This window comes from Ctenopharyngodon idella, chromosome 6 (genome assembly GCF_019924925.1).
Source record: "Ctenopharyngodon idella isolate HZGC_01 chromosome 6, HZGC01, whole genome shotgun sequence".
NCBI lineage: Eukaryota > Metazoa > Chordata > Actinopteri > Cypriniformes > Xenocyprididae > Ctenopharyngodon > Ctenopharyngodon idella.
Window position 1 is genome coordinate 8,437,831 of NC_067225.1, and position 8,146 is coordinate 8,445,976.

Sequence of the window (8,146 nt, forward strand, 5' to 3'; positions counted from 1 at the left end):
TGTTAACCTTGTCTGATAGCTGCTCAAACTTCAGTGGCCAATGACGGACATGTTTTTTGAGATGCGTCAGTGTCCCCATAGACAGTCATGGCGCCTTGGACGAAGACACTGCATGCCAATTTTCAGGTTGATGGTACTAACCGTGAAGTAGTTATAGCCAATTTCATGTTGTTGGTTTTTTTTTTTTTTCCCTGTTATAGCACCACCAAGTGGCCAGTCGCCCGGTCCATTTTTTTAAAAATGCCGTTCTTTCTTTTCATCAAAGAATCCTGAAAAAAAGTTAATTTAAAAATATTATAACTCAATATTAAGCATCACAATCATTTTTAACCTTGATAATAAGAAATGTTTCTTGAGCATCAAATCAGCATATTAGAATGATTTCTGAAGGATCACTGAAGACTGGAGTAATGGTGCTGAAAATTCAGAAATAAACTACATTTTAAAATATATCAAAATAGAAAATTGCTAAATAATATTTAGCAATATTACAGCTTTACTGTATTTTTGATTAAATTTATGCAGCCTTGGTGAGCATAAAATAATTTCAGTAACTTCTTACCAACCATAAACGTTAGAACAGTAGTGGTGTTTATCTTTTTCGTCCGACAGGAAACTAACAGGACGAAAAGGATGTATAAGCCTCTTTTGGTTAGTTCATTGTCGCAAGGGCAAGGTGTGTCTGGGTCAGGGAATGAGGTGTGTGTGTGTGTGTGTGTGTGTGTGTGTAGTTTGTAATGTAAATGACGTCTGACACTCATAATAGTCTTTGTTTATTTAATGGGCATCTTCCTTCCTCTAAGCATGTTTTATGTGTATTGCACGTGTGTTTATAGTTGATGCATTCTTTTATGCATTCCAGCTTTTATAGCCTGAGTTTTGTCTTTATGAAATTTGAAATGATTACGTAATTCAATAATAACTCAACAAAACATGTAATACAATGTACTGCATGTGGTTTCCTGAATGACTGATGTGTGCTAATCTTTAGAAAAGGGGTTTTAAACCTGGGTCCGGGGACTCCCATGGGGCGCTGGGGGGTCCATAAAAATGTTAAGAGAAAAAAAATTACTAAATGCATTTTTAGTTTTAATTAAGATAATTAAATATTTTACACCCTATTTGTTAACATACAGTATTTACCAGATTTGATGATTTTACAGTTTCATGATGAGATTTAAATGAGTTAGATGAGTTTAACCACAATTACTTAATTTTATTAAGGGTAGGTTTACACAACAATGATGTACTCAAAAAATTCCTTAGTGTTAAGCTTGTACAGATGACAAAGTTGTCAAAATTATTCCCATTCACACGGATCCACGAAAAACAACTGAAAATGCTGTATTCTGCTGCCAGGCCAGTAGTTGGCGATGTCACTTTGTAAAGAAACGCTACTCGCCTGAACACATAATCCGCATGCACATGACGTCACCGTTTTCACAAATTCTTAAATTTTTTTTTTTTTTTTTTTTTTTTTTTTTGTAGTTTACACTGAGACAGTAATGGTACCATTTTCAAAAACTTGCACTTTGAATCCCTTTTTCAAAAGTTTGTGTTTTCAGGCCCCCAAAACACCAATGTCATGTAAATGAATGGCCAAAGCATAAAAAAGTTTTCTGTTTTTAGTTGAAAACAGTGTCGTGTAAGCGGCCACTAATTTTACTTAGTAAGAAAAGAAAACAAAAAAGTTTATAGATCAAACAGTGAGTAGAAAAAAATATTTATTTAAAGGAAACCACCTCTACATTATATTTCAATAATTTGCTCTAGGCTTAGTATAGTGACTATAATTAAAAAAAAAAAAAAAAACTATACATCTGCCAGTAAGTGTCTTGCAGAAAGATGGGACTTACTATGGTGTCTTTTTTTTTCTCCCAGGTAATTGATGGCCATTCTGAACATGGGATTGTTCATTTGGCTTGAAACAGGAAGAGGTTTTCTTCATCAGAATGAAGAGCAGGACACACTCCCAATTATTTAAACTCCTCATATCTTATATGATTATTTGATTCTGTGTTTTTAGTCATTATGAATATTTTGGTTGGATAAACGCTTCACCTGCATTTTCCTGTTCTGTCAACTGATTTTCATGTGTCCTGAGAATTCTTTCAGAAAATTTGATATTTTCCAGCTTTTTAATTGACTCTCACAGGAATATTATGCTAAGAGTAAACTTTGCCCCAAACAAATACACTTGGGGAGGGGAAACATGCATGTATTCATATATGTATATATTTTGTATATTAATGAAGGCTTGTTTTTTCTAAGGGTTTTTTTTTTTTTTTCTTCAAAGAAATTATTCCTGAGAAACTTGCCAAGATACTATTTTCTACATGTTGTCTTTTGTATTTTTGAGCACAAGTAAATAAAAAATCTGCTTGTAAAATTCACAGGCAAAGTATGATTTATCATTCAAATTTGGAGAACAATATCATAGCAAAGACAGAGAGTTGGTGATGTTAAACTCCAAATAACACCATAAAGTGTTATACTGTATGACTACAGATGTCATCCAAAGCCATGCACTAATGGAGATATTCAGGTTACAATAAGGAGTCCTTGTTACAGTGTAATTATATAATTTTAAGTACATGTACTTAGAATAGGCTTAGGGTTAAGATTAGGGTTGGGTTTAGGGTTAATTGCATGCAATTATTTGTAGTTATTACTATAGTAACTACATGTATCGTGTAACAAAGGCACTGTAAAATAAAGTGTTACAGAAATTCATGTAATCATTTACTAAAATTTTGCTGTGCACAATTAAGTGCTTTTGTATATTCACAGCAAAAACCATGCAACTATAATGCTAAAGTGTTGTGAATGTTTTTTATGTGCTAAGTGAATTGATTGCTATGTAATTGGTAGCGCGTTCAAGGTGCTAGATGGTTGCTTTTTGGTTTAAGTCCACAAAATAATATACTTATCCTAAGATATGGCTAGGGTCCTAATAAGTAGGTATATAATACTTGGAGAAAGCTGTTAGAATTCCCATTCATCTCAATGGCATTTGCTCAGTTGTTGCATAAACTCCTGGAAGTACATGAACTGGAGGCTGCCATCTTCATTCAGAGATTGATCACTCGCTGTCACACAATTTTTCAACCATACTATTATCCTGTAGGGAAAAATGATATCTAGATGTAACTTGTGAGCTCATTTAGTGTAACTGTTAGGATGTTCACTAGGGGGCAGTATATACCAAGAGTGATAAGTGCTTGTTAACCATGTGTTGTGCATGTGTCTTTTTGTCACAGGCATGCCAAACACTTTTTCCCTCACTGATCCTACTATAACTCACATATTGTACCTTGCTGATCCTTTCAACTCTCATTTTCTTAATGATGAACACAAAGGTCAAATCACAGAGGAGAGCTTTTTTTATTCAGCGACAGTGTTTTGTGTCCATCCACTTTCTGCTAGTAACATTTTTTCTGTCTGTCAAGACAAGTTTTATAGACATCATAAAACTGAAGGAAAAGCTGTCGGTGTAGCTTTATTCTCTGGGCTGTCAAAGACATTAAAAATGATGAAGTTTATTTATCTTCCTGGCTTTTTGTTTGAAGAGGACTCTCTCAAGGCCGCAACAGCCTGCAGAGTGGTTGCATCTCCACCTTTTAGACCTTCAGCCATTTCAGATTTTCCTTCTCTTATTTTCAAGGCGTGTTTTCCTGCCCTCTGAGACACCTCTCCGTGGTGTGTAGGAATGGTTTTTCAACAGGCATGGCTGATTGAATAGGACCCCGCTAAGCACAATAAGGGGCTTTTCATCAAACTGGGCTATTGAAACCCACGTGTGGCCGTAAACACTGCGGGTATATGTTTGCCATAGTGGGTTGGGGGTTAGGTGGGCTTTATTGGTCATCTGACTTATGCATGTTTTCTATTTTATAAGCTAGTTTGAACTATATATGTTTAAGTATGCTGAGGGAACTGATTGAAATGCTCTCGCATTAAAATATGCACCTTGTGCAAAGTCCACTGGTGGTGCATGAGATGGAGGAAGCGTCTAGTTCTCCCTGGTGGACTGGTGCCTTTCTCACCTCCTTCATCAGTATTCCGGCAAGTTTGTGGCGCGCATACTTCCTACTGGTCACTGAAGCCAGATCAGCGCTCCCCCAACCCCCGCGCAGCACAGACACGCCCGGCGAGAGCAACGCGCCATGCACAGTCATGAATACTGATCACCTAAAGCCCTAATTAACAATCAGAGCCAAACTTATTTACATAAAGTCTGTCTCAGATGGAACAGGCCTCAGATGAAGCTGTCAGACAGATATCTGCACTTAAAAATCCAGTGAAATCTATTAGACTTTGATGGGTCGTTGAGTTCAGTGACACAGCAGCTTAAAAGTAACAGTTTTGGCCTGTAGTATATTAATAATGTACATATAGTCATATTATAATATATCTTATCTCTGTGAAAATGAATTTAAAATGACTTACATATGCACATGATAATTCACACACAAACACACACACACATATATATATATAAAATGATGTTCACGAATAAATCATTTATAATAATTACTGCAATATTCAATAAACTCTGATTATCTCTTCATCACAGCACCGGTAGGCAGCAAGTCAACATTTTGTCCTCAAAGTTGATGTGTTAGAAGCAGGAAAAATGGGCAAGCGTAAGGATTTGAGCGAGTTTGACAAGGGCCAAATTGTGATGGCTAGACGACTGGGTCAGAGCATCTCCAAAGCTGCAGCTCTTGTGGGGTGTTCCCGGTCTAACCCTAACCCTAACCCTATCTATCAAAAGTGGTCCAAGGAAGGAACAGTGGTGAAACGGCGACAGGGTCATGGGCGGCCAAGGCTCATTGATGCACATATATATATTCTCAAATATGATTGGCTGAGAGGTCTTTCAGGTGCGTTCATGCCATGTTGTAATTGCCGTAATGATTCTGAACTGTAAAAAGCCTTCACGTGCCTGTTGAACTTGTAATTACAATGTGTAAAGAGCTACGACTTGTACCATGTAGCCACTGTACCGCCTGACCACTGCAGATTTTAAGGGATAGTTCACCCAAAAATAATAATTCTGTCATCATTTACTCCCCCTCCCCCCAAACCTGTATGAATTTCTTTCTTCTGCTGAACACAAAAGAAGATTTTTTGAAGAATATGGGTAACCAAACAGTTGATGGAAGTCAGTGGGATCCATCGACTGTTTGGTTACTGACATGCTTCAAAATGTCTTCTTTTGTGTTCAGCAGAAGAAAGAAATTCATACAGGTTTGGAACAACTTGAGGGTGAGTAAATAATGACAGAATTTTAATTTTTGGGTGAACTATCCCTTTATGGTGTGTTTGACTTGAAGCAGCAATGTGCAGACTGATCGGTGTATGACATCAAAGTACCACTAGCGCAATTCGAAAGCATACTGAACTTTATTTACGGCAATTACGACATGGGCGTGAATGCAGCACTTCTACCAGTATCACCATGGGAACTGTTTCACCATTTGTATCACTCCACTTGCAGCATTTCTCACAGTGAGTGTCATGGCGGAGGAGTGAACCCACTATAATTTTACAAATACTACTGTTGTTGTGTCACGGAATGTAGTTTTAAGTTTTTTTTAAGGTGAGAATGTAGTGTTTAAACTTCAAATATGATATATAAAATTATTAATAAATATAGTGCCCAATCAAAACATTTCTTCTACGTTTTCTGAGATGTGAGCTCCAAGGTGTCAGCGGCCGCTTAAAACGGTCTTAACAGCGGTCAAAACAGCAGTCTTGTAAGACGCAACCAAACTGACCAGCATTGTCATGGGAAATCCCCATAACCATACTACGGCAAAGATATCGCTTTCTTCAGTGTATTATGAATATGAGATTGACCTGAAGAATGAATGTTGTATCAGATGCAAGTAATCACACTAGCTCATTCGATCTCTCTCTCATAACACTCTACATAATCATTTTAGCATGTAGCTGATAGCTTTAAAGTATTTTGCACAATACTTTTACTTATAATAGTGTGCATTAGTGACTGCCCACTTTTCAGCGTCATTGAATCATAACATTACAAACTTTAATTGGAAGCAAAAATGTATTTGAAAATCAGACAAAAATACAAAGGTGTAAGACTGTGTATAATCGATTAAAAAATGGAGCATAATCAATTTAAAAATGGAGAAATATAAAACTATGCATTTATATATATATATATATATATATATATATATATAAACAATATTTTAACTTTATTGCAAGATATGCATATATATTGAAATATGTAACTATTTTGAGAGTGTAGATAGACCATTTGTGTACCAAATTGGGGGGGGTATTATGATAATGGCGTATTATGATAATGACTTATTCATGTTTCTTTATATTTATTTGTATTATTATTAAAACTGTGGTGCATGTAACTGTGGAACATGTAACAAAAACACATGTATTTCATGTATTTACCTTGTACATTAACATCACACTGAAGGTCGAAATGGCCGGTGTCCCCTTCTGTGTGTCATTTTTCCCACCGTGTCCGATATTAAAATCAGTGTGACACTCTTTGCAAAAGGCGTGGGAATTGTCCATATGGCTTTGAGATTAAATTAAATTCTTCCGTCCAGCTGTTGTTAAAATTTACATGTATATTTTGTTGTTTTTTTTCCACAGGAACACCAGCGAGTTTTCTCCTCCCATTTCTACGAGTGATGCTTGATTCAACTTCCCGCGTCTACTACCTGCGCAGATATCAACTGTCAGGTTGCCAGGTTGAGGTCACTAATGTGTTGAAATTTGTATGATGTGTTGATTGTGTGAGTAGAATGCATATCACACAAGATCTGGCAACTGGACAACCTTGGAATAATATATTGATGTAATTATTCATATAACGAGGTTTGGGCCATACAAAAAGTGAAGTTTTCGTCGAATTAGTAACAGAGGCTTGGGCTCAACTGTTAAACTGTCAACTTGAGATTTGAATCTGCGGCGGAAGGAAGTAGTTCCACACAAGAGGGTTTTTTTTGTTTTTTTTAACCTCCTGTTGTTTTTTGTTAATTTACACATTTGTGCCATTGAACTGTTGTATAAATGCAATATCACACTCAGTCTTACAGCATATCGTTTTAAAGTATTATTTTACCCACCTGTGTACTGTATAAGCAGTAATAGTTTTCATCTGAAGGTATGCCTGACCTTTCCGACTGTCCACAAATGTCAGTTAGGCTTTCAGGCTCAGAGCTGAGTTTCTCTTTAACATTGCCTCCCACAATCTCTGACATTTCCTCTGATGTCACCACATTCTAACCCCCACAATGCTGTGCGGATGGCCTCTCCTCCCTGCCCTTACCCAGAAAGACAGTGAGAAAAGACAAACAGACAGAAACTATATTTAGTCTAGAAATGGACAATAGAACCAAGCAAATGTTGTAATCACAACATAGATAGTTTCCCAACCTTAACTTCTTCACATTTAGTCCTGTTTTCTTAAAGTATATACAAATATTGCTGTTTGTCTGTGTTCTTTTCTTTATTGAATTATTTGAATTTTGCTTATACTGCTTTCAGATGTGCGAAAACTTGCCTGATCTTTTTTTAATGAAAAGTAATTAAAACAACTCTAAATGTCAAGGTGCTCTTTCTTTTCTCAGTCTCTTTCATTGTTTATTCTTTCCGTTTTTCATTCTGTCAGATTATCTCTCTTTCATTTTCTCTGCCATTTGACACCAGGGTCATTAACATGTCACGGCTTCACTGGCTAATATGCAGAAATATTCGTAATTTATGCTAAACTTGTGCCTTTTATGCGAAATGATAATCGGAGATGGGGACATGAGTGGCTCTGTAATTAGCAAACATAAGAAATGTGGATTAGAATGAGATGATGTTGAGCTTGGTGAATGGGGGCTTGACTTTTTTCCACACAGCGAATGCATGGTGAATTTGTCTGGGATGTCTTAATATGAATTATAATGCACATTATATATGCTTATAGTTTATTTAATATACAGTGACTGATGAAATACATACCCTAATATACTAATTCAAATGCATATATAGGCAACATACATTTATGTGCACTGCGATTATAATGACCATCACTTCATTCCTCCAGGCATGTTAACAGTATGAAGAAGAAAAAGAGATTAAAAAATAAATAAATAAA

General features: G+C 36.2%; 1 protein-coding gene across 8 annotated transcripts in view; it reads left to right on the plus strand.

Moving 5' to 3' along the window:
• Positions 1–2,393, plus strand: part of cobll1a (cordon-bleu WH2 repeat protein-like 1a) — a 34,266-nt gene extending 31,873 nt beyond the window's left edge. For all 8 annotated transcript variants that reach the window (XM_051896742.1, XM_051896741.1, XM_051896743.1 and 5 more), the window contains one exon: positions 1,882–2,393. The gene's annotated coding sequence lies outside the window, so the exon portion shown is untranslated. The remainder of the gene's footprint in view (positions 1–1,881) is intronic.
• Positions 2,394–8,146: the final 5,753 nt, after the last annotated feature.